Here is a 26,552-nt window from a genome sequence, read left to right as displayed (position 1 = left end):
TTTACAAAACTGTATAGGTTCTTCACCCAAATTTTGGAATGTCACAACAATTTTCTCCTTGATAATTAGAATCTATTACTCTAGCCAATACATGCATTCCTCGAGCTGCTAATTCTGATTTAGGTAATATCCATCCAAAATGATTCTTAGGGATTCTCATACATACTCCAGGAGAGATATTTCTTACTTATTTTCTATCTAACCAAAAGTCCTCTAAACATTGTTAGTGATATCTGACCGAACCAGGTGTTCCTGGACACAGTATTGGGACATATTCCCTCAAATTTCATCATTCAATATTTGGGATCTTATGTGTTTGCTGTTTTCTAATTTGCAGATTTGGAGTCATCATTCTAGCTAGAGGTGTATTTCCTACCAATGGTCTATTATTCAAATTACACAAAGCAGTGAACAAATTATGCTTCCAACGTTGATACGAATTATTAGAACTTAACTTTCTTAACTGTTCCTTTAATAATCCATTCATTCTTTTAGTTAACCCAGATACTTGTGGATAGTATAGAATATATCTATTCTATATTGTTTAATACACAACATCTATTCATTTCATTACCTTTTAAATGCGACTCAATGTCACTTTGAATCTACATTGGGGTTCTATAATATAGACTTATGATATCTAGAGTTTTACAGGTGTTTTGCTGGGTCACATTCTTGTAAGGACAAGCCACTAGTCCACCTGAATAGGTGTCAACACAAGTACATATAAATTTGCATTCTTTATCTTGGATTAGTGGTCCAATATAATCTATCTGCCAAATTTGGACTGGAACTTGTCCCCTTGCTATTTCTCCTGTTACTACCCAAGGAGCAGTTTGTTCCTTTTCCAACTGACATATATAACCTTCCTCTGCTACTTGTTTTGACAATCAATGAGAGACACTAATACCTTGATCTTGTGCCCATTGGTGTGTGGCCTGGACCCCTAAATGGTTGACCATTTGGTGGACACATTTTGCTGGTACCAGATCATCAGTTGGTGTCAGGGTGGGGACAATATGTTCAGTAGCAATCTTTGCTAGACGATCAGCATGTGCATTGTATTCATGTTCTGATTGTCCCAAACCTGTTTGCCATGAATTTCCCAACTTTGATATTTGCACATGGGCATCCACATAGTTAGCCCATTAGCTACTGCCCATGAATTTGTGAATATATGACACTGTCCTCCTCGTTCTGTTTTGATAGCTTGAAGTATTGCCATAAGTTCAGCATACTGACTACTTCCACCTAACCCATTACTTTCCAAAGTCCACCTAGTACATGGGTTATAGGCTATGGCTTTCCAATGTCTTTTGTGGCCCGAATATTTTTCTGTCCCATCAGTAAACAGTGCATGTTTCTTCTGTTCTTCATCATGTCCCTCATTCCATTTTTCCAAGGACTGGACCAACTCTTGCCTCAGTTCAGGGGGTTTGTCATTTCCCTCAGCGTCTATGTTTGCTATAGATTCATGTAGAGCAGAAACTCCACTTTTGCCCATTTTCGATTATTTTGAATATACCATTTCCATTTAATTACGCTAGCCTTTTGCACATGTCCAGTTGAGAAGCTGAGGTACTCATGACCCAGGTCATAATTGGGATTCCAGGCCTTAAGATGACTTCATGACCCAGAGTCAGTTGTTCAGTCTCTACCAAAGCCAATCTATCAAATGCAGCTAACAACTGCTTTTCAAGAGGGGTATATTGAACTCCAGATGAAGGTAGCTTCCTAGACTAGAATTCTAAGGATACAGTTTGGCTTTGTTGTTTTTGCCATAAACACCAGTTTATATATTTATCCTGTACATCACTTGTAATTCCACTTGTCCATTTTGCATAGGACATAAATCTAGCGCCAAATTAATAGCAGCCTTGGCTTCTTCAAAAGGTATATTCTGCTCAAGTCCCCAATCAAATTCATATTTTTTCCTAGTAACTTTATATAAGGGTTTCAAAATCTGTCCCATATGGAGAATGTGGTGTCTCTAATATTTAAATAATCCTATGTACTCTTAGACCTTTTTCTTATTGGTAGGGATAGGAAAATCCTGAATTTTTTTGGTGGGCTTGTGGAAGAATTTCTCACAGTCCCTTATTCCATTGTATACCTAAAAGTTTCACAGTTTGAGCTTGTCCTTGAATCTTTGCAGGGTTAATTTCCCATCCTTTGCTTTTCATATGCTCAATTAAAAGCATCAAACTCTCCTCCACTTCTTTTACATTTTCTCCCCTTATCAGAATATCATCTATGTAGTGGGTAAGCTGTATACCAGGTAGCTTTAATTCATCCAAATGTTCAGCCATAATCCTGTGACAAATAGGGGGCTATGCATATATCCCTGTGGCAAGTGTGTAAAAGTATGTTGTCGGACTTGCCAAGTGAAAGTAAATTGGTCCCACTGTTTAGAATCTGTTGGGATAGTAAAGAAATCATTGGCTAAATCAATCACTGCATACTAAGCACCATTATATTTCTGGATGCTTTCTATTAAGGTAACAGTATCTGGTACAGCACCATACAAGTGAGGAATCACATTATTCAGTTATCTATAATCTACTGTCATTCGCCACATTCCACCTGACTCTCATATTGGCCAGACAGGATTATTCCATCAAGTGGTTGTAGGGACTAATACTCCTTCTTCAACGTATTACTTTATAGTATTAGTAATTTCATCTCACCCACATGGCACACAATACTGCTTCAAAGTAATTACTTCAAAAGGTTCAGTTGAAGTGATTGGGTCAATTTTTAGTTTTCCTACTAAAACTGTATTGATTCCTATCTTCTTTACTGCACATTGTTATCTCCCCTCAGGTAAATTTAGAGTTATACCTCTCAGTATATCTATTCCAATGATGTATTCAGGAATGGGTACGATGACCACGGTATATTCTTTCTTAGGTAATTGTCCAATATTCATCATTAGTTTAATTTGTCTGGATGATATTTCAGCCCCTCCCAGTCTTGTGATGGTAATAGGAGTTCCATGTTTAAACTTATCAGGGTTTCAATTATAAGGGAAGCCTCCTCCCCAGTATCAATGTCCTAGTTGCAGTGTTTGATCCATTTATCCAATATTTGGTCAAATCAATATGGGATCTATAATCCTGTCTGTGTATTTCTTTAATCTGAGCTGGGGCTTGGCCAATTTCCTACTCTCACCGAAGGTGTGACACACTTGGATACAAGGGTTCAGAAGCATCTGTAGGGGCAATTCTTACTTCTCCATTCTGTCTGCTATTAAGCTCCTTATCTCAGTACATTTTATATAGTTCAGTAGTTGGAATACCATCTATACTTCCAAAATCTACCCCTGCTCTCAATAGAGTAGTAAACATTTCTTTTCTTGTCAATCTATTCTGACTTTGAATCTGCTGGCCATTTACTCTTCTTTCTTGAGGAAATTCATCTTTTTTCCCAGTCCCCTAAGTCACTTAAACTGTGAAATGGTATCCAGCACCTCTGAAAGAGGGTGCTCCATCTCCTCATTAGCACTCAAAACTAGGTGTTCATAAGCAGGGGGAACTGTCTTCACTACTATATCTGTATGAGAGACTCAGCATTTCTAGTCATGATTGCTGTCTTCATTACTTCCTCCTTCAAGTTTCTCATACAGTCCTTAAGTGAATACCAGGGCCTATCTGCCCTGGACCACATAGAGTCAGCAGGATATTGTTTACAGCATCCAACCCCAACTAAAGCTAACAAATTATTTGTATTGTTAGCTCCTAGCATGTGGTAATCTCTAAAAGCTTGTTGCACTGAGAGATTCTGACTAGCACCTATGAATTTCAAGCAATCCACGCCACCTACCAATAATTCTCACCATCCAAGATATTAATGATTCTCCCATTTTGGGGGTAAACCAACCCAAGATAACTGTGACCTCCTGCTGAGTGAAACCTTCAAGAATGTCTCTATAAACTGAATTTTCTCCCTGATTCTCTTGTTTCCTTCACAGTATGAGGTGTGCATCTGCCTGAGCCTTATCTAACATTGTTTCATTTTCTGCCAACCCTCTCTCCTGGCAGCCATCACCAGGGCAACTAGGCTCACCCTGTGTTGAACTTGTATGCACTTGTAACCTTTTTTGTTCTTCCTTTTTTCTTAACTAAATTAACAGCAAAATCCTCATTCGAATCAGCTTTTATCACCTGATATCCCCCATTTTGCTCTTCTGATGAAGAGTTTGAACACTGTAACACACCAGGCAACTCCCTTTCCATCTGAACTTTCTCTTTCAAGAGTTTGTCTCTGCTTTCAAATATAATATGATAAGCTGTTAGTAAAACCCAGACTCTCCAAAATGTTGCTGCCAATTCTCTCCCTGCCTTTTCACCCTTTGCACACATCTTTCCAAATCTCTAGGTTCTCCCTTCTGTCACTTGTGTTCCCAGTTTTCAGAGTCTGCTGCCTTAGCCCATTCCATTACTAGGGAAAAATAAGGCAAATCCTCCCATCATGGGATACCCGTTTCTTCTTCTAAGGCCTTTTTACCTCCAAATTGAGGTTTTGTACCTTGTGATCCCATCCTTGCTGCCGAATGTATTGCCAAGGCAATATTCACAACACTTGCTATTGCTATGAATATACCTGCCTAGTTATGAATCACAAAATGTAACAGACTCTCCATACAGAAGGCAGAAGCAAAACATGTATTCAGACACCAGAAAAAAAACAATCCATAAACCAGTGAGTTCAATCCATCATAGGAGCAAAGAAGTTACTATACAGTATCACAGCAGGGAGCCATGGCCATCCCATAACCTTCCTCCCTGCTGGGGCCTTCTCACCAACAAACACTCACAAAGCCTAGCTCACTCCCTGCCTGTGCCCTCTCCTTCTGCTGTTTCTAACTCTTCTGAGCATTTCCTCCTCCACCCCTCCAGTTCCACCTTCAGCAAGCTCCTACCACATGTGACTTAGGCTTCCTGTGATGTATACAGGTCACATGGGCCTATTAATGGACGGGAAGATCTTCAAATATACATTACCATTACACTGATGCTGAGTGAGGTGAGCAGAACCAGGAGAACATTGTATACAGTAACAGCCACACTGTAGGATAACTGACCTTTATAGACTTAGCTCTTTTCCACAATACAAGGATCTAAGACAACTCCAAAAGACTCATGACGGGAAATTCTATCCACATCCAGGAAAGAACTTTGGAGTCTGAATGCAAAGGGAAGCATACTATTTGCTCCACTTTTCTTTTGTTGTTTTGTTTCTTTCTCATGGTTCCTCCCATTAGTACTAATTCTTCTTTACATCATGAATAATGTGAAAATATGTTTAATATGAGTGGAAAAGTAGAGCCTATATAAGATTGCATGCTGTCTTGGGGAGGAGGGAGGCAAGGGTGGGGGAGAAAATTCAAAACTCAAAATCTTATGGAAATGAATGTTAAAAACTAAAAATAAGTGCCATACAAATTGAACTACCAAAAAATTATTTCACAGAGTTGGATAAAATAATAACCAGATTCATCTAGAAGAACAAAGGGTCCAGAATACCAAGGGAATTAATGACAAGAAATGTGAGGGAAGGTGGCCTAGCCATACCAGATATTAAACTGTACTATAAAGCAGCAGTCGTCAAAACTCCATGATAGTGGCTAAGAAACAGAGTGGTGTATCAGTGTAATAGATTAGGTACACAAGTTGCAGTAGTCAACGACTATAGCAATCTAATCTTTGATAAACCCAAAGAATCCAGCTTCTGGGCTAAGAACTCACTATTTCACAAAAACTGCTGGGAAAACTAGAAAATGCTATGGCAGAAACTGGTCACTGTATGACACAATAAAGCCAACGTGGGTTCATGATTTAGGAATAAAGGCTGATACTATAAGCAATTTGGGAGAGCAAGGAATACTTTACCTGTCAGATTTATGGGAAAGGGAAGAATTCATGTCCCAACAAGAGATAGAGAGCATTACAAAATGCAAAACGGATAATTTTGATTATGTTAAATTGAAAAGTTTTTGTATAAACAAAGCCAATGCAACAAAGATTAGGAGGGAAGCAGAAAATTGGGAGAAAATAGTTACAGCTAGCGTCTCTAATAAAGGCCTCATCTCTAAAATATACAAGGAACTGAGCCAAATTGAGAAATGGTCAAAGGATATGAACAGGCAATTTTCAGAGGAAGAAATAAAGATATCTATAGTCAAATGAAAAAAATGCTCTAAATCACTAGTGATCAGAGAAATGCAAATCAAAACAACTCTTAGGTACCACATCTCTCCTGTCAGATTGGCTAACATGACAAAACAGGAAGATGATAAATGCTGGAGAGGATGTGGGAAAATTGGAACATTGTTACATTGTTGGTGGAGTTGTGAACAGCTCCATCCATTCTGGAGAGCAATTTGGAAGTACGCCCAAAGGGCTATCAAAATGTGCATAGCCTTTGATCCAGCAATACCACTTCTAGGTCTGTATCCTTGTATTGGGAATCAAGATGGGCTCTTGGCACTTATTCAACCAATTGCCCTTGCAGAGTTTGGCCTTTGTTTCCTTGATTAAATTAGGAGTCTTTGATGACCTCCTTGCCTCAAGGGAAAGCCTAGTTTATATGGGTTTGAGTGATGTTTGTGACATCAGAGGCTTTTAGACCACCTGGGTTTAAGTCGCATTTTTGTGCCACATTTAGGTTAAGTGGGTGAGTTGCATGTGTTACTCACCTTTGACCCTGAACAAGATATATAACCCCAGAGGTTGGCTTTCTCCTTCGGAGCTCTGTGTCACAGTACAAGTGGTGCTTGACTCTGGGCCAGCCATCCTCAAGCTCCCGGATGAACTCAGATGTTGATGGTTCCTAGGTAACTATGAATTGTGTTTGGTCTGTTTATAAATGTATGTTTGTAATTTATTTGTATTTGCTCTGAAGTTTAGGGTGCTGGCTTTTTCCCCCAAACTAAGTGAATTATATTTGTATGCTAGATTAAAGTAAGATTGTTAACCCCTTAACGTTGCTTTCCTTAGTAAAGCAGGTCAAAAGTACCTGGGCTTGCAGCGTTCTGTGAGCGGGTTGTTGTTGGTTTTACACCCCCCACAGCAGCTGCTAGCTGGATTGTTGAAACAATCCTAAATAGATCAAACATGGGGAAATGGGAACGGTAAGTACAAAAATATTTATAGAAGCTCTTTTTGTGGTAGCAAAGAATTGGAAATCAAGGGAATGCCTATCAATTAGGGAATGGCTAAACAAGTTGTAATGGATGATGTAATGGATGTAATGAATGTAATGGAATATTATTGTGCTATAAGAAATGGGAAAGATTCAGAATTCACAATGACCGGGAAAGAGCTACATGATATGATGCTAAGTGAGAGAAGAACCAGGAGAATATCGTACACAACCACAGACTTACTGATTCTGTGATGACTAAGTTTGATAGACTTGGCTCTTCTTAGCAATACAAGGTTCAAAGACAGCCCCAAAGATCTCATGATGGAAAGAGCTATTTGCATCCAGATAAAGAATTATGGAGTATGAATGTGGATTGAAGGAAACTATGTGCTCTCTCTTTTTTTCTATATATATATATTGGTTTTCTTTCTTTTTTCTCATGATTCACTCCATTGATCATGGTTCTTCTTTATGACTTGACTATTGTGTAAATATGTTTAATGTGAAGGTACATGTAGAACACATATTGAATTCCATGAGGTCTTGGGGGGAGGGCAGAGGGGAGGGAGGGGAAGAAAATTTGGAACTGAAAAACCTGTGGAACTGAGTGTTGTAACCTAAAAATAAAAACTTTTTAAAAATAAAATAAAATCATACTAAAAACCAAAAAAAAAAACCAAAAAACCTAAAATAAATAAATTATATAGAATTTTTTTTAATGTATGCTTAAGGAAAAATTTAAAAAACTTTATGAATGTAATAAAATGGCTTTTACACAGAGGTGCAATCTCACTGATTGGTTTAGGATTAGGGAAGGGGTACAACAAGTCTGTCTATGGCCACCTTATTTATTTCACATATACAGAGTGCATCAGGTTAAATGCTGGTCTGGACAAATCAAAAGACAGAATTAAGAATGCTGGTTGAAATGTTACCAACATCAGAGGCAGTTAGGTGGCACAGTGGATAGAGCACTGGTCCTGGAATGAAGAGTACTTGACCTCATATCTGACCTCAAACATTTACTAGCTGTGTGACTCTGGGCCAGTCACTTGACCCTGATTGGCTTAATGGCAGATATGAGCATGAATACACTCTGATGGCAGAAAGTGAAGAATTAAGAAGGCTCTTGATGAGGGTAAAAGAGGAGACTTAAAGCTAACTTGAAGTTTAACATTAAAAAAAAATTAAGATGATGGCAATGGTTTTATTACCTCCTGGCAGAGGAAGAAAGAAGAAATGAGCCAATGTCAGATTTTAAATTCTTGGGCTCAAAGATTGCTATGAATGGCAGCTGCAGCCATCAAATCAAAAGATGCTTATTCCTTGTCAGGAAAGCTATGGCTGATCTGGACAGCACACTGAAAAGCAGAGACATCACCTTGCCAATGAAGGTACCTTTAGTCAAAGCCCCTTTTTTCCAGTAGCAATGTATGGCTAGAAGAGTTGGAATCTAAGGAAAGCTGATTGCCACAGAACTGACACTTTCACGTTGTGGTTCTGCAGAAGACGTTTGCAAGTCCCTTGAACTGCAAGGAAATCAAATCCAATTAATTCACACTATTCACTGGAAGGTCAAATACTGAAGTTGAAGCTTAAATTCTTTGGCCACACAATGAGGAGACAGGACTCACTGAAAACCCTTTGATGTTGGGAAGGATTAAAGGTAGAAAGAGAAAGAGATGGCAAGGGATGAGGTGGACAGTGTCATGGAAGCAATGAGCTTGAGCTTGGAAAAAACCCTGGGAGATACTGAAGCATGGAAAAGCCTGGCATGGTATGGTCTGTGGGATCACAATGAGTCAGAAATGACTGAACAACAAAAAATTAGAATTAGGCAACATGAGAAATAACTCAGACTTGGGAAGGATGAAGATAAAAGTTAAGTTTATCATGCATGTCTGTAGAGGCAGATGTCTTGTAAAATAGACACACCTTATAGAAGCAAAAGCAAGTCTTAAAAACCTATGCCCAGAGGGACATCTGAGCTTTTCTCCACTGCAGGTACCACTGCCTCTTTGCCCTCACCACGATCATCTGAGTGCACTGCTTCAAGTGTGGCGAGATCGTGGGCAACAAGTGGGAGGCCCATTGTCACAGAATCTACGCTTCACTCCTTGCAAGGGATAGATACTGGGTTTAATGAAAATGGTGAGAGGGGGTGCTGAAAATCCAAGGGAGCACACAGCAAAATCCTCACAAGGTGTAAGACATCAGGTGGCTACAATAGCAGTCCTTGGGTCCTGACAAGTGCTGGCATTGCCGCTTCACCTCTTCCCCAGAATCCTCACCACGGGGCCGCCCATCCCCCAAAGGAGGAGGTTCCAGAAACCCCCAGGGTGGAGGTCCCAGGCGGGGTCATCAGGAATTGAGGTCAGGGACTCAAGCAGGACTGAAAGAGTCCGGCTGGCCAAAGTGTATTGTCTGCGCCTTCCGGGGGCCAGAGTTCTTAGGGAGCCTGCGGTCCTAAGTGGGACATTCAGTGTTTATTCGGATGTTCTAGAGTAAAACAGACCACGTATGCTAATAGGTGATTGGGTGAGTGTGGGAGTGGTCAAGGAATGGTCAGTTCTTAAAGGAACAGGCACCTTTATTGTCAACTGCAGACTTTTGACCCAGAATTCACTGATAAATAGCCCGGGGTGGGGGGGCTATTTGGGAGGGTGGTTTTAGGCCAGAACCGTCACTAAGGGTCAGGGCTGACTGAGGACTGCCCAGGCTGCCCCCATCAATGTCCACTTAGACAAGGTAAACGTACGGAGTCTCTAGTGTCTAAGCCTAGGAGACACAATGAGGAGTTAAGGAGGCCAGTGAGAGGTCAGTGAGTAGGAAAATACCTCCATGGGCCAGTGCACAGCCAGGTCAGACTAATGAATCCTGCAGGTGCAGCAGGCCACTGAGACAGAAGTGTTTGCTACGGCTTGCTGTCCTTAGGGGACAGAGAAACTGCCAGGGACACTGTGTAGAGGCTAGGGAGAGAATTGGGGTCCCAGCACAGGCCCCCAAGTACCCCATCGGACCCAGGTGTCCTGTCTCCCTGCCCCCAGCTCCTAGCTTCACACCCAGGACTCTGTAAGGATCTAGGAGTTCTGCCTGCTCTGAGGACCTCACCTTGGATTCAGGAAGCCAAGCTCTTTCCTGGCCCTGGGCTGCTTACCTCTCATATCTGAGGCAGGTGGCTCCCTGTCTCCACTTTCCCTTTTGGGATTCTTAGCCTAAACTTTACCAGGGGTTCCCAGGAGTCCTCCCTGGCTCCCAGTTAGACCTCAGAACACAGTGTTCTAGCGTTCCCAGACTGTCCACCTGGAACCCATCTGTCATTCTCAGGACCCTGACCTTCCTGCCATGAGCTGTGTTAGACTGTATTGCCTCCCAGACCCCAGGTCTCCTGCTTCTCTGCCCCCACTCCTCTCAGAGCACTCAGGTCCCATACAGAGGGCTGAATCCCAGCCTGGGTTTTCTCTCCCAGTCTCAGACTTGCCTGGTCATTCCCTGGTGGCTCCATTCTGGAGCCAACCCTACAGAGCTCTGACACAGCTCATTGAAGCTCTGACTGCTCTCATCCCATCTGGGATTCCCAGTTACCCTCTTTTTCTTGGGTCTCTGTAGGAGATGGGTAGAGGAGGGGGACAGAAGAGGATTAAGAAAGGGAAGGAAGTAGTCTTCCTGTTCAGACCCTCCTAATTTCCAAGCCCGATCCTCTCTGCTGCTTCCTTCCCGCTACAGGTTGGAGTCTTTCCCCTGAAGGCAGTGCCTGGCCCTCTGTAAATCTCATTTGGGCTGCCTAGTGCCCAGGAGGAGGGGGAAAGAGCTCTCCTTGTCTGGGATCCTTCTCCCTCCCCAGCTCAGTCTGCAGATGACCAAGGACTGGCCCAAGCAGGTATTGGGTCAAATCCAGACATGAAAGGTGGAGGGAAAATAGAAGTTTTATTTAAAGGTATAGCAAATAGCAATCACCCAGAGTATCACCAAGGTAGGTAGCCTGGGATTAAGGTTACGGGGGGAGTGGGGGGGGAAGGGCGCAGGGGGGTAGATGGGGTTTTCTGTACAGAGGTAAAAAACGGAAGGACTTTCCAGGTGGCTCCAGGCTGTCTCCTGGTTATTAGAAAGGCTTAGAATTAGGACATTCCGTGATTAGTTGGGACATTTGTGAGGAAGAGCTTTGGCTGTTGCTCCATTTCTGTTGCTATAAAGGGTGGGGGGAGCAGATCTCTGAGGCAGACAATGTTCAGAGATAAAATAGATAAACTTTACAAAATGGAATCACTTTGGTTCCTTTGCTGCCTGCACAGGGAGCCTGGATTCAGAGGGAATGGCACCTGGGAGCTGCCAAGCCCCAGCCCAAGTGAGTACACTCCATCCACAGGCTTTACCAACACCAGCAATCCAGGCTATTTCCATAGACATAGAGAATGGTCCGTGAAGCTGGTAACACCTGCCTTATGGACCTTTTCTTTATAAAAACAGGCATGAAAATGAATACAGTAGAAACAACACTGCCCTGCTCCCATGGTCTGTGTTTTAAGCTGATTCCTTAGCACCCTGGTGTCTTGAGTACTGCCTCCCCACCCCCACCTCCTCTCCCCCCATGCTGCCTTCCCCAGTCCTTTTTGTGAGACAATCAACTTTAAGTGAGTTTCCCAGAGTCACACAGCTAGCTAGTTTCAGGTGTCAGAGCTTGGATGTGAACTCAGGTCCTGCTGACTCCATGGCCTATTCTCTATCCACTGCTTCATGTACCATTCCCCATTTGGTTTTAACTTCCCCTTCATTACAGCTGACTGACATGGGTGACCCCTTCATTCCTTATTCTCTATGGTTCATGTCTTTGCTCTAAATTCCTACCAGCACCCTCTCCCCCTACACACAGCTCCTCCCCCTCTTCTCTCTTTCTGGTGGCCAAGCTCTGCCTTGTAGTGACTGAAGGCCCAGGAAATCCCTTCACCCTGAGTCTTGTCTGGGCAGACCTGGAGCACAACCCTGAAAGCTCCCCCAGCTCTTCTCTTTGCTGTGTTGTCATCAGAGCAGAAATTGTGCTCCTGGTGCTGCTCATCTCCTGCCTCAGCTCATACAAGCCTTCCAAGTTCCCTCTGAAGCCCTCCCCTTCCCCAGTTCTCAGATCCAGTCAATGAACACTTAAAACGGCCCTAATTATACCATCCCATGATTTCTTGTACAAACTGCTCTGGGGCCATCCTGCTGCTCCTGTGTTTCTGAGACCTGTCCTTGCACAGTGATTAAATGATGGACAGCTTCTACACTGTTTAAAGGAGGCTCCTGGGATTCTCACCCTTGCCTCTGTTGGTCCTGGGCCCCAGGACTAGCTTCACCATGTACCATATTACTGTAGAGATTGGTTTCCTGGTGGGATAATTTGGTCTCCCTGTTCAGTGTGCCAGGCACTGGCAGAGACCATGAGAGCTACAAGGAGAAGAGGAAGGTTTGACAGAATCAAGCCAGAGTGTCAAGTACCTCAGACAGCTTCTTGGAAAATCTGAGTCTCCCATAGGCTGGAGTAGGTCCTAGATTGACTTGAGAAGGGAATAGTGGATGGAACTGACTCAAGCCAATACTCAATTTAGTTGTTAAGCAAAAATCTGACACTCCTAGGTCATTCAACAAGTAAAAGGAGCTTTTTTAAAGTTTAGCATAAAAAGGACATTCAATAAGGATGTTAGAGTACTTTAGCTTGAGTAGAGAAGGCTGCCCTCACCTCCATGTGGGAGCGTCATCTGATCAGTAGTGCGTGTTGTGGCAGTGTACCATTTGGGAACACCTGTCATATCTGAAGGACCCTGATTTCACATGGGTAGAATTTTGTGCCTTCACGTTGCCAGGCAGCCACACTGATTTGTCCAGAGACTCTTCGAATACTCCTTGAAGGCAGGGACATGGAGCCTTTGCCCCCTATGCAAGTCAGGTCCTTGGGATAGCTTTGTCACTTTTTGGTTATAAGACCATGTCCTTTACCTTCTTGCATATCCTATTCCAAGCTCTGTGGCCTTTGGTTTTTGGTTTTTTGTTTGTATTTCTGACTGCTTCATGTATTTTTCTCATTCGTGTTTCATTATTTACACCTGTTAGCTCTGTTTTTGTCAGTGGTGTTCCTGGCAGTTTTCATTCAGAGATTTCTTTCAGGAAGTGATCTGTGGTTTATTTTGACTTTCTGCTCTGGTTGTAAGACGTCTGGGCAGTTTTGAGATTTCTTGAAATGTCATATCGAGGCTCCTTTTTTAAATGGCATTCAGATGGTCCAAGGTCATTTAAATTTTCCCTTGTTCCCTTTTCTATGTGAGTTGTGCTTTACAATGATATAACTGACATTTTCTTCTGGTGTTGTTTTCAACCTTTTGAATTTGTTTTAATATCTGTTATTGTCTTGTGGCTTCTGTTCGTTGTATTCAAAGTTTCTTAGAGAGTTTGTTGCTTGGGCATGGTTTTGTGCCCCTTGTACCAATGTTACCTCCTTGATTCTTTCTCCCTCACCACTCATTTCTTTTCCATTTCAAGCACTCTCATTCCACTTATAAACATGTTTAACTCTTGCTTCAATGCTTCCAGAAATTCTGGTTAAATTTGTGGCCAAGCTGTGTTTTTTGGAGGCCGTGCTTGTAGATATGAGTCACTGTTCTGTTTGTGTTCCCACTTCCTCTGGTGCCCTAACCATTCATTATGGTGAGGTTCTTCTTTTGTTGGTTCATTCTTTCAGCCTACTTCCTCTGCAGCACCTTGGAGGGAATGTCTGGGATGTTCTTGTTGCTGCTTCCTTGGGGTCCTGAGTGTTGTCATATTCCAAGATCTAAGGGGCTTGTGACTTCTCACTGTTCCCAAAGTGGTCTGATCTGGAGCAAAATCAGATTATTGCCCTCCTGCTCTGAGCTCTCCAAGTTTTTGACTTTGGTTTGAGTCTTTGTAAGAGTGGACTGCTGTCAGGTTCTGTCGCTATTGGCCAACTAATAAGCTCCATTTACTTGCTCAGAGAGGGTAAGTTTCTCTTTATTTTGGGATTACTGCCCTTGTTATTCCACTGCAGTCTGGGCTGGACATTGGAAGCCAAACCCTGCTTGGCATCCCAGTCCTGAACCCCACTCCTGCTTGTGTAGACTTCTGCACTTCCTTGCTTCATTCCCCAGGTACTCCTTACCCAGGAATTCCAGTGCTTGGCACAGATTCCCTTGACCCTGGTTATGTGAGCTGGGCCTGGGTAGAGGGTGAGAGAGCTGCCAGTGGCAGCCATCCTGTTGCAGTTCACCAACTTGGATTTGAATCTTCTTGCCCTGTTACTCCACGGTCCTTCCCTTTTCCCCTTGTGCCAACCTGGATGCAGTACTCACAGGTTTTTCTGGTTTTCCCCATCAGGATTTGGTCTGATACATTGTCCAGACTTCTTAGCTGTTTGTGGAGAGACATTCATTGTATTGCTTCCTCACTCTGCCACCTTGACTCTGCTATTCCAAGAGACATTATTCTCAGTTTTCACAAGTTGAGAAAACTGACCCAGATGTTGAGGGATTTGCCCAGCATCACATAGCTATGAGTGTGTGACTTCATGTGAGCCCAGGTCATCCCAAAGATCAGTCTTCCTGACTCCTGGATCAGTGCTCTTGGCAGAGGAGGAAGATGAAAGCTCCTGGAAGAAATCTGTCACTAAGATGATTGATCAATAAACATTCATTAAGTGCTTGGGACATACAGAGAAGCAAGAGACAATACAGTTACTCAAGGACCTCACAGCCTATTGGGGAATGGTAAAGAATAGGAACTAATTCAGAGAGAGAAAGCACTAGAATTAAGAGGGGAAAGGCTACCATAGATGAGACAGAGGTTGGGACATAAGACAGCCAGTGCACCCAGTAGGGCATCTAAGTGGTATAGTGGAAAGTCTGCCAGGCCTGGAGTTAGGATACCTGAGTTCAAATCCAGCCTCAGACTCTTACAAGCTTTGTGACCCTGGGCAAGTCACTTGACTCTGTTTCCCTCAGTTTCCTCCTCTGTAAAATGAGCTGGAGAAGGAAATGGCCAAACACTCTAGTATCTTTGCCAAGAACACCCCAAAATCATGAAGAAGTGAACCTGACTGAACAACAAAAGCAACATTAGGGAAGGTAGCAGGCAGAGATGAGGAGGAAGAGGGTGACAATGGGGCTGGCTACTAAAAATGTGTGGAGCTGAGAGATGGAGGGTCTTCTTTAGGTAACAACCAGGAGGCCAGCATCACTGGATAGATTGCGCACATATAGGGACCAAGTCGTAAAGGCTTTGCATGATTTTTGTATTTCCACTGAGTACTGTTCATTATTGAGTGGAAGTGCAGGGTGGTGACATGGTCAGAGCCTCCCTTTAGGAAAAATCACTTTAGTGACTGAATAGAATGGGGAGTGGGGAGAAGGTTGAGGCAGGTGGACCCACCAGCAGGCTATAGTAATAGTAATAGCCTAGGTCTGAAGTGATGAAGGCTTGGACCTGGGTGGGGACAATGTTAGGTGGGGGAGAAGTGATCATTTATGAGAGATGTGGCAAAGGTGGAATCAGCAGAGCTGGACAACAGGTGGGATGTGCGGGAGAGAGAGTGTGAGGAGCAGAGTGTGGAACCTAGCTTGTGGACCCATGTGACTTGGACAAGGTGCTAAGTGACAACTTGGTTGCCTACTACCTAGGCCTGGATTGGATAGGTGAGGACCTAGGCCTCAAGGCAGCCTTTGGGGTCAGGAGCAGTTGGAGGCTCTACATGGAATACCTAGGGAGAAGGAGGTTCAGAATCCATGGTTAGTCTGGCTCAAATCCCAGGATGGGAGCAGGAGCTCAGTCCCAGCTCCTAGCCCAGCCCAAAGCATGTACCAGAATCACCAGGGAGGAATCACAGTCTAACATGGGACCTGCAGAGCTTGCCAGCTGATAGTGGCCCAGTTCAGTAGATTTACTATTGCCAAGAAAACTGAAAACCAGGTCAGGAGCCTGCAGAACTAGGATCCCACTGTGGGCAAGGAAAGCCTCAGTCAGCTTTGCCACAGATGAGACCACTTGAGGAGCACTGAAAGCCTCCAGGTCCCCAGCCTGAGCTGTCCTTGAGATCCTAGAGTGAAGCAGCATTCAATATGGCCAGGAAAGCAGGAGGACCCAGGAAAACACAGGCTCATCTGGGCACTGTCTCATACCACTCAGAGCAGTCCAGATTCTGATGACTATCTTTCCAGATTCCTTTTCATGTAGATAAGACTTTATTTCAGCCATTCAGAAAGCAAACTTGATCTTTTTTTTTTAATTTAAATAAATTTATTTTTTATTTGTAGTTTACAACATTCAGTTCCACAAGTTTTGGGGTTGCAAATTGTCCCTCCCAATCCTCCCTGCTCCCCCCTCAAGACAGCATGTAATCCAGTATAGGTTCTACATATACCTACACATTGAACTTGTTTACATAATCATCCACTTGCAAAGAAGAATTATAACCAATGGAATGAATCATGAGAAAGAAGAAATGAAACCAAAAAAGAAAGAGCAAAAAGTTTGCCTCTATCTGCCTTCAGACTCCATCATTCTTTCTCTGGGTGTGTATAGCTTTTTCCATCATGAGTCTTGGAGCTCTCTTTGAATCTTGCTTTAATGAGAGGAGCCAAGTCTATGAAAGTAGTCCTTACAGATACTGTGTGTTTGTAATCATGTATAATGGTCTGGTTCTGCTCCCCTCTCTCAGCATCAGTTCATATATGTCTTTCCAGGTTGTAATGAAGTCTGTCTGCTTCTCATTTCTTATAGCAAAATAGTATTCCATTACATTCGTATACCACAATTAGTTCAGCCATTCCCCAATTGATGGGCATTCCCTTCATTTCCAATTCTTTGCCACCACTAAAAGCACTGCTATAAATATTTTTGTACATACTGGTCCATTTCCCACTTGTGTCATCTCTTTGAGATACAGCCCTAGAACTGGTATTGCTGGGTCAAAGGGTATGCACTTGGGGGCAGCTAGGTGGCGCAGTGAGTAGAGCAGCACCCCTGGAGTCAGGAGGACCTGAGTTCAAATGTGGCCTCAGACACTTGACATGTCCTAGCTGTGTGACCTTGGGCAAGTCACTTAACCCCAATTGCCCTGCCAAAAAGCAAAAAAAAAACCCAAAGGGTGTGCACTTTTTTTTTTAACTTTTGGAACACTTTTAATCAGAATGGCAGTGTACAAATTAAATAGAAAATCAGTTGCACATATGGCTGAGATTCCTTTCTAACTTGAAAACCCAATGTGCACCTGACGAGGTGATAGAGAACATAGGGTGAGAGGGAAGGAAGTATCTGAGTCAATTGCGGAGTAGGTTATTGTGAAATGAGAAGAAAGGTTGAGGATTTAGGAAAGGAATCCCCCACTGATGAGGCTCCAGGAGATGACTTCACTCCTCAGTATCTCTGGGTGCTAGTCAGTGGTTTGAGAAGAGCCTGGAATCCAGCTGCAAACACAAAATACCACAGCACCCTGGGCCTTGGAAAAGTAGAAGCTAACCACACCAAGGCATTGTGAAAAGCCTTCAGGTATTGTTTTAGGAGGAGCTTGTCAATGTTTATGTTTTTGAAAACTGGCTAGGTCCTCAAGAAGCAGTTTTGGAATTTCCTGTCCTTTGTCTTGAGAGTTACCTGTTCTTTGTTCAGGCCTATCTCCTAGTGGATTCCATTGACTGGGCCCATCAGCCAGAGGGCAGATGCCTGAGAGGTTAAGGTCTGATTCTTTATTCCAAGCCAGAAAGTCTAAAGGTCTTTGCAAGAAAGAAAGGAGGAAAGGAATGTCTGATATTCCAAACTAGAGAGTCTTGCAGGGAGGGGGGATGGGGGGAAGGAAGAAAAGCTGGCCTTACACTGTAATATGGAAGATCTTCTATAATGATTTATCATTCAGTCTCCTTGAAAGTATCTGGCATAAAGACGGGAAATGGGCAATCCATAGCCAAATCCAACCAAAGGTGCTGCTCTTGTTGGTTCAAGGGTAGGTGTGGGAGCAGTTGAATACATATAACTAAGTAGAGCTATTTTTCGCAGTGGAACACCACCACCTCGGTCACTTATCTTAGTGGATAAATCTTCTTTGCCCAACCTTACTAGAGTTTTAATACATGCGTAAGCTTCTTTTCTGTCTTCATAAAGTTCTACCGTTGCTCTTACTGAGTTTAAACAATTCAAACAGCATGTGAAACAGATGTGAGGGCACATAAACTACCTGAATAGGCTTGTCTGGAGCCTTTCATCGAATTCTTCAATTTCCAATTCTGGGGCTACCTTATAATACTGTTCAGGAAGCATCTTGGCTGTTTCATATGCGTCTTAAATTAAGTCAGCCACGTGGGTCATCACCAAACAGAAATGTGTTGTGCAATGCAATTGGTATAAAACCAATCCAGAAAATACTGGTTGTTACTGCTAGTGAAAGGATCAAAACCATCCTTCTCCTTGAATTCAATCACCGCTTGCGTCATGGTAGGAAGCACATCATTGCGTTTCTTTCTGGCTTTAACCATGACTTGTAAAGTCACCCCAAAACTTGTGGGTCCTGGGGGCTCCTATTTTCATATTCTGAAAGTTCCAGAAAGCTTTGCACATACCAACTCTGCACCCACCCTACGGAAGGTCGGCTCAGCCATGTATCAGGCAACAGACTGACTTCCCTCATTGTGTTAGCCAGTCACACTGGCAGCTCTTTTCCTAAACACATACAATGTCTTCTCACACGCGTTGTCACGTCCAAAGTCCAGGAACTGCTTAATGGAAAGCCGCGACGGAGAGAAGCGGGAGCAGCGCTGCATCTGCTTGGGGACACGCTGCTTCAGCAGCTACCGCTAGAGCCGAAGGAGGTGGGGGCAGGGGGGAGGTGGAAGAAACAGGAAACTCCGGGACTGAAGACCCGACTACTGCGCCGGAGCCGGACCGGGCAGGAAAGAAGCCTGATGAGGAGGCAAGGAGGATGGCGGCAGCGGCCACGAGACCCAGAGCAGCAACCTGGAGCCGCTCCACGCCCTTCGAGGGCAAGAGGACTGCAGTCGCCCTTCCAGCAGCGGCTCCTCGCCCCCTCTACGCCGGCGCCCTAGCTCCCTTCCCCGCCTCGCTGGGATTCAGGTAACATTCGCCTCAGCCATGCTGCGGATGCAACTGCGGAGCATCTCTGATATGTACATTTTTATAGCCCTTTGGGCATAGTTCCAGATTGCTTTCCAGAATGGCTAGATCAGTTCACAACTCCACCAGCAATGTAACAAGGTTACTATTTTCCCACATCCTCTCCAGCATTTATCATTTCCTGTTTTGTCATGTTACCCAATCTGACAGGAGAGATGTGGTATCTAAGAAGAGTTCTTTTGACTTGCATTTGTCTAATCAATAGTGATTTGGAGGATTTTTTCATGTGACTCTAGATATCTTTAATTTCTTCCTCTGAAAACTGCCGGTCATATCCTTTGACCATTTCTCAATTGCGGAATGATTGTATTCCTATAAATTTGGCTCAGTTCCCTGTATGTTTTAGATATGAGGCCTTTATCAGAGACACTGGTTGTAAAAATCCTTTCCCAGTTCTCTGCTTTCCTCCTAATCTTTGTTGCATTGGCTTTGCACAAAAACCTTTCAGTTTAACATAAATAAAATTATCTATTTTGTAACCCTGTCTACCTCTTATTGGGTCATGAATTCTTACCTTCTCCATAAATCTGACAGGTAAACTATTCCTTGCTCTCCCAAATTGCTTATTTTTTTTAAGTCTTTATTCTCTTTTCACCTATTGTATTAAATGTTTGTTTTCCCCCAGAATGCAGTGTACCTGCCAGCTTCTCATGGACTTTTCTTTAGACTATATCACATCACTTCTGATCTGTACATGAACTTACCTCACAGATAGAACACACACTTTCTCCCTGATTCCTCAGTGAGACTTATTCCATAATAAGACATTTTTCAGTTTTATTACAATTTATGATATTTTCTCACATTTGAATATGAATTTTCTCAAAATTCCATTGGATTCTTACTGTCTGTGGTTTCAAGGGGGTGACTATTAAATTTCCTCCTATGAATTGGTGAGGATTGGAATATTTAACTCTGAAGTGTCTTTCAGCTCTATGTCCTATCACTTTTGATGATTTAGGAGACAGTGACATTTAAGGATGTGGCTGTGGACTTCACCCAGGAGGAGTGGGGCCTCTTGGACCATCCTCAGAAGGAATTGTACAAGGAGGTCATGGTGGAGAATGCTCAGAACCTGCTCTCCCTGGGTAAGGACACTTCTCTGCTCACTGAGTCTGCAATCAAAGGGAATGCCTTCATTGCCTAGTGTACAGACTTTGGAGTATCTATCAATTATTAGAGAAAGTGTATGTCTCCTGTGTCCAAGAGCCAGACCCTCATGCTACCTGGTTTTCCTATAGAAAGTCTTTGCACTGTGTGATAGGAGGCTGAGGGTTTCCTTTGCTGCTCCTGATGCAGTCTCTTACCAATTCTAGGTGTCTGCAGGTCAAAGCTCCAATCAGTGTGGAAGAATCTCAGAAATGGAACCAATCTCAGGGGTTATTTGGTCTAACCTCTACCTGGACATGAATTTTGGTGCCAAATCTCTGAAAACTGTCCAGGCAGCTTTCCTTGCAGTCCCTTCCTCTTTGGGATGGGCCTAATATTTGGAATATTCTTGTATTTAACAAGCATACATTGTTAGTTTATAGCTCTCACTTGTGGCTGATATAGCAGGTTTGTCCTTAATCTTCCTTCATTTTGCCCTAAACTTCCAGCACAGATGGTGGGAAAGAAAGGGAAGGGAATGACCATTTACATTCACCTATTGCCAGGGGCTGGGCCAAGGGATTTCTTTACCATATTATGTCAATTCATCCTCATGATAACCTTCCAGGATAGGTGATATTATGCCCATTTGACCCTTGAGAAGTTGAGGCAAACAGAGCTTAAGTGACTTGCACAGGGGCACACAGATTCTAACTGTCTGAGGTTGCATTTAAGCCATGCATTCCTGACTCCAGGCCCAGGGCTCTCTCCACTGTACTACCAGCTGCCTCTGATTTCTAGACATTGGAAACCATGCAATGAGTCCATCCTTTCATGAAGAAGGTGCACAAGATCAAATTCTCCCCAGAACTTCTCAAAATTAATGCTGTGGAAACTATCCACAGGATTCCTGGGAACTACCCTGGGGTCCTTGTTTGCATGCCTCTGTGGATTACAGGAATAACTAAGACTGAGAAATAGAATTTGGACTAACTAGGTTGAGTTTGCCAGCAGGAGACTCTCACCCAAGGGGGCAAAACCCCTGAATGTATAGTGTACAAGGTTTGTATAGAGCTCAGAGAGTGAGGAGCCAGGTAGGGGGACTGGGCAAAGTATCATGCATCAATGTCCCTGTTGCTTGGGCTTGAGGCTGATCTGATACAATTACCCTTTTTCCCAGTTTTGGGTCTAGGAGTTTCTGCCAGAATGGAGCATAACAGGATGGGGGCAAAGGGTTTGGCTGTTTCTCAGAAGAGGTTGTACAACACATCCTCTTTGAGTTGCTTGTATCACGACCACTAATGGGTCAGTATGGACTCCTATGTGTGATCAGAATGGAGTGATTCTCAAAATGGAGCAGCTCTATATCCACACCCCTTTTCCTAAAGAGAACTAAATTACAAGTTTCCATGCTCACCTCTGCGTGATGCCCCACGCCCAGGTCTTCCAGTTCACAGAGAAGATGTGAGCAAAGGGAAGCACCATGGATGCTGGAGCAAGAGGGCCTGAGGAGCTGCTGTCCAGGTGAGTGAGGTGAAAGCATGAGAACTGTGATTATGAAAGGCCGCTTTGTGTTGTGGTGAAGGAAGTACTAGATTTGGAGGAAGAAAGGCATGCCTTGGAATCTTTTTCAGATATTTTGTCAACAGTGGCTTCCTGGGCCCATCACTGAACCATGGAGCCTCAGTTTCCCCAGAGTGTTAGACTCCATGGCCTTTCAGCTCACTTCCAGGGATAAATTTATCATCTTATAAGAAGCTGTTATTTCGAACTGGGGGCATGAAATCTCCTGAAAGTGACAAAAGGGTTTAGGTGCTCTAAGATGAGCTGTTTCTTAGACCTTCAAACCCACCAACATTTACTAAGATCTTGCTGCATGCCAGGTCCTTTGCTACACACTAAGGTCATAAAAAGATGCAAGGGACATCCTCAGTACTGGATTTCACAGTCTGGTAAACAGTCCAACAACTGTGTAGGAAGTCTATATGGACAGGTTAAATTGGAGCTGGGCAAGAGATGGAAGGCCCTAAAGTGGGGAAGACTGGGAAAGGCTTATTGTGCAAGGTGGGCCCTAGCTAAGACTTCAGGGCATCCAGGATGAGCATTCTAGGCAAAAAAGATAGGGAGAAAACCCAGGGAGTCAGGAAGTAGAGTGTCCTGTTCATTGAAGAGAAAGAAGGTCCATAGCACTGGATTATAGCATATGTTGTGGGGAAAATAGGGTGAAAAAAGACTGGAAGAGTAGGAGATGGGGAGGTGATAAAGTGTTTCACAGCCCAAGGGAGGATTTTACATTGGATCCTTTTGCTGGGGAGTCATAGGAGGTTGTTGAGTGGGTGGTGACATGGTCAGGTGAGAGCTTTAGGAAGAGGAACTTGACAACTGGGTTGAGGATCGACTGGACTAGGGGGAGATGAGGCAGTCAGAACCACCAGCAGCCTCAAATTCCTCAGGTGTGAGGCAATTGGGGCCTGAACCAAGACAGTGACAGTGCTTGGAAAGAAGCGGGTGTGTGGGAGAGATGTCACCCAAATGGAATCCCAGCACGTTGCTCCAGAGTGAATATGGACTCGGGAGTGTGAATGTGTGAGTTAATGAGGACTGCATGACACTTCATCTCTGAGCCTGGACTACTGAGGATGCCTTGGACAACCTTAGATGTATGGATGAATATCTACAAAAACATAAATTACCCAGGTTAACAGAAAAGAAAGTAAAATTTCTAAATAACCCCATCTCAGAAAAAGAAATTGAGCAAGCCATCAATGAACTCCCTAGGAAAAAATCTCCAGGGCCAGATGGTTTTACATGTGAATTCTATCAAACATTCAAAGAACAACTAATTCCTATACTTTGTAGACTATTTGGGAAGATAGGTGAAGAAGGAGTCCTACCAAATTCTTTTTATGACACAAATATGGTACTAATACCCAAACCAGGTAGAGTCAAAACAGAGAAAGAAAATTATAAACCAATTTCCCTAATGAATGTTGATGCAAAAATTTTAAATAAAATATTAACAAAAAGATTGCAGCAACTTATCACCAGAATAATACACTGTGACCAGGTAGGATTTATTCCAGGAATGCAAGGCTGGTTCAATATTAGGAAAACTATTAGCATAATTGACCATATCAACAACAAAACTAGCAGAAACCATATGATCATCTCAATAGATGCAGAAAAAGCCTTTGACAAAAGACAACACCCATTCCTAAAAACACTGGAAAGCATAGGAATAAATGGAGCCTTCCTTAAAATTATAAATAGCATCTACCTAAAACCATCAGCAAGCATTATTTGTAATGGGGATAAGCTAGATGCATTCCCAGTAAGATCAGGGGTGAAACAAGGATGTCCATTATCACCCCTACTATTCAATTTGGTACTAGAAATGTTAGCTGTAGCAATAAGAGAAGAAAAAGAAATTGAAGGAATTAGAATAGGCAAAGAAGAAGCTAAATTATCACTTTTCGCAGATGATGATTTACTTAGAGAATCCTAGAGAATCAAGTAAAAATACTTGAAATAATAAACATCTTTAGCAAAGTTGCAGGATATAAAATAAACCTACATAAATCCTCAGCATTCCTATACATTACTGACAAAGCCCAACAGCAAGAGATAGAAAGAGAAATTCCATTCAAAGTTACTGTGGACACTATAAAATATTTGGGAGTCTATTTGCCAAGACAAACCCAGGGCCTATATGAACAAAACTATGAAACACTTTTCACGCAAATAAAGTCAGATCTAAATAAATGGAAAAATATCAGTTGCTCATGGTTAGGCTGAGCTAATATAATAAAAATGACAATTTTACCTAAATTAATCTATCCAGTGCCATACCAATCGAACTACCAAAAAATTATTTTACTGAGTTGGACAAAATAATAACAAAATTCATCTGGAAAAACAAGAGGTCTAGAATATCTAGGGTATTAATGAAAAGAAATGCTAGAGAAGGTGGCCTAGCCATACCAGATATTAAACTGTACTACAGAGCAGCAGTCATCAAAACTACCTGGTACTGGATAAGAAACAGAGATGTGGATCAGTGGAATAGGATAGGAATACAAGATGGAGAAGTCAACAACTATGGCAATCTACTCTTTGATAAACCCAAAGAGGCCAGCTTCTGGGCTAATAATTCACTATTTCACAAAAACTGTTAGGAAAATTGGAAAATGGTAGGGCAGAAACTCGGCATAGACCAATATCTTACACCATATAACAAAATAAAGTCAAAATGGGTTCATGATTTAGGAGTAAGGGCTGATACTGTAAGTAATTTGGGAGAGCAAGGAATAGTTTACTTATCAGATTTATGGAAAAGAAAAGAATTCATGACCCAACAAGAGATAGAGAGCATTACAAAATACAAAATGGATAATTTTGATTATGTTAAATTGAAATGTTTTTGTACAAAATGCCAATGCAACAAAAATTAGGAGGGAAGCAGAAAATTGGGAGAAATTCTTTACAACTAGTGTCTCTGATACTGGCTGTTCTTTTTGAGATACAGGAAAAGGCCTTCTTGGAACAAAGAGAGGAGTCTGCCTTTTAGATATGCTGATTCTCAGGTGGCCAAACTTCTCCATTAACCACCAGTATGGCTTTAAATCATATTTTCATATAATCTCTGTGGAAATAAAATTCAATCATACCTTACAATGCTTCTCCTTTTTGTATCAAAAATGTCTTGTTTCCACATTTTTCTCCAATTCCTTCCTCACAATTGTAAGGTATATATAGATATAGATATAGATACATACACACAGATATACATATGTACGTGTGTGTGTGTGTGTGTGTGTGTATTCAGTTTCCACACAATTGGAGCCATAGAGACCCAACTTTGTGACAATCTTTTGAAATAAGTTTCCACCCAGTTGGAACCGTAGGACCCCAACCTTGTGACAACTCAAAAGTTTCTGAAGAAAAGATAAAAAAAGCTTGACCAGTCAATGGAAGGAGCTCAGAAACCACAAACTTCGGGCAGTGGCCCCAGGAAAAACTGTCTCAAACTGGTTGGAGTTAACTCCTGGTTAGCAACAGTGTAGCAACTGCTTGGCAACTAAAATGGACATATAGGGAATGTTGTAACCCGGAAGGATCAGGACTGATCCTGATGGGGGGGGGGGGAGGGCGCGGTTTGCAGTTACTAATCCTATAACTCTCACTTTCATTTCTGTACTGGGTGCACTCTTCCTTTCCGAGGATTTGTTCCCTCTTCTTGAGAACTGAAAGGGAAAATCCTTCAGCCTCTTGAATAAAACGCTTGAGATGCCAACTTCAGAACTGAGCCTGGGGTCTTCCTTATAACACTTTCTTTCCCACATGAATTTTTTCTCTTATCAATCTCCCCTTTTCGTAGGCATAATAAATATGGGAAAGGGAAGGGGGAGATGTTGACGCATTGACAAATTAAAAAGGGGCATAAGTACAGATACAGAGCTGCCCCCCCACCAAATATACTAATGAACAATCTATTGTACCTTTAAGATTCAGAAGTCTCTTCTCATACTGCTGTCTGGTGGGGATCATCTGATGAACTCCTCTGGTCTGGGCACCTGTTCCAGGCATGTCTAGCACAGCATCTCAGCATCTTCTTCTTGTCTTTTTGTAGGAACCAGCTTTCTTTTGTCCATTCTCCTAAAAAAGTAACCTCAGCACAATTTTAAATTACCATTCCTAAACTTTATGCCCTGAGCATTCTTTCAAATTCAAAATTAAAATCTTGGCCAATATTTCAGAAATTCACATCAGAAGTTAATTTCTTACACTTTAATTCATTATTAATTCCCCCACCAGAAAGATGAGATTTCACTAAGGAATTAATAACGGGCACCAGTATGTACATAAATGCATTAAGTAATCAATTTTTAATACAGTACATATCAAATCATAAAACAGTTCAAACTCCTAGTCATGCAATGTCTCTTTTAACGCATTTACAAAATAAACCACAAACCATTCATTTAACATTAACTAGTTGTAACAAAATTTGAGACAAGTATGATATTAACTAAGTAACAAAATACTATTCTCACAAGCCCTTGACCTAGTAGTCTCCATACTGTTACAAAGAATTAAAGGACTCTAGCTCATACAGGTGTATATATATATATATATTAGTAACAGATATCAAGTCTAACTAG

At 42.5% G+C, this 26,552-nt stretch overlaps 1 protein-coding gene and 1 pseudogene across 1 annotated transcript in view; one reads left to right on the top strand and one right to left on the bottom strand.

The window, feature by feature from the left end:
• LOC118841070 (zinc finger protein 420-like) overlaps positions 1-26,552 on the top strand; it is a 107,266-nt gene that overhangs the window by 50,090 nt on the left and 30,624 nt on the right. The gene's annotated exons all lie outside the window — the stretch shown is intronic.
• LOC118841333 lies at positions 18,028-18,932 on the bottom strand (annotated as a pseudogene).

The sequence above is a fragment of the Trichosurus vulpecula genome, chromosome 3, assembly GCF_011100635.1.
Source record: "Trichosurus vulpecula isolate mTriVul1 chromosome 3, mTriVul1.pri, whole genome shotgun sequence".
In the NCBI taxonomy this organism is placed as follows: domain Eukaryota; kingdom Metazoa; phylum Chordata; class Mammalia; order Diprotodontia; family Phalangeridae; genus Trichosurus; species Trichosurus vulpecula.
Note: the sequence above shows the minus strand (reverse complement) of the source record. Positions and strands in the feature narration are given on the sequence as shown.